The sequence below is a fragment of the Octodon degus genome, unplaced genomic scaffold, assembly GCF_000260255.1.
Source record: "Octodon degus isolate 3935 unplaced genomic scaffold, OctDeg1.0 scaffold00173, whole genome shotgun sequence".
Classification (NCBI taxonomy): domain Eukaryota; kingdom Metazoa; phylum Chordata; class Mammalia; order Rodentia; family Octodontidae; genus Octodon; species Octodon degus.
The window spans coordinates 3,935,715-3,936,647 of record NW_004524749.1 but is presented as its reverse complement, the minus strand read 5'-3'; positions in this window follow the sequence as shown (position 1 = coordinate 3,936,647).

The window sequence follows — 933 nt, the reverse complement described above, 5'->3', positions numbered from 1 at the left end:
TTGATAGGTAAAATTGAATCATATTTATTCTTTGGTCCTTGTGGTTTAATTCATAGGGCCAATGTAGACAGAGAAAATATCTATTGCTCATCTTTATCAGCCCAAATTCTAAAATCAATAAGTGTGTTTTACTGCAGAAGACAATGTAGTAGAGACACTATAGGCTTTGGAATCAAACCACGTTCTTTCCACATTCGGGATTTGGGATTCCTTGCCTAGTGACGTTGATTCTATTTCTTTTCTTTTTTTTTTTTTCAATTCAATTCAGCTTCAGTTATCTCGTGCATGGAATGAGGACAGTAAAATCTCCCTCCTATGATTGTTGTGAGAATTAAAGGAATTAATAGGCAAGTGTCTAGCTGATAATGGGATACTCATAAGAGTGGCTGAGATTAAAAGTGATGGGGAAACGTAACCTGAGTTCCTGGGCCTACATTGTTGTTGCCTTGTGCTTCCCGTTTGGTCTTCAACCCTGTGTTCCAGAGTGCCCTCAGTACTAAATAACGTTCCTTTTGCCCCACCTATGAAGCAATGTAAAGGCAAGGAATGATTACAAAAGCAGTTGGGGGTGGGGAAGCAACAGACCATCACAAGGTTTTACAAACATGGATCCTTATTTCTTACCAATGGCCCCCAAATAGAAATGCTAGCTGTTCAAGCTTCAAACTAAGGGACCAAAGAATGTGACAGACCCACAGATAGCTATTGTTACATTGAGTTCTGTCACCTAAAAATATAAGGAAAAAGAATTTGTTCTATACTTGGAGTCATATTGGCTTAATTTTTCCAGCTTTGGTCTTCCCCATGGTAACATCCTCTACTCAGTGGACCTACTGCCAAGAATGGAGGAAAATGAACAGAATGTTGACAGTAGCTGAGCACTGTTAAAAACACATTGTAAACTTGGCTTCTGGTTTCCTGTCAGTGATATAA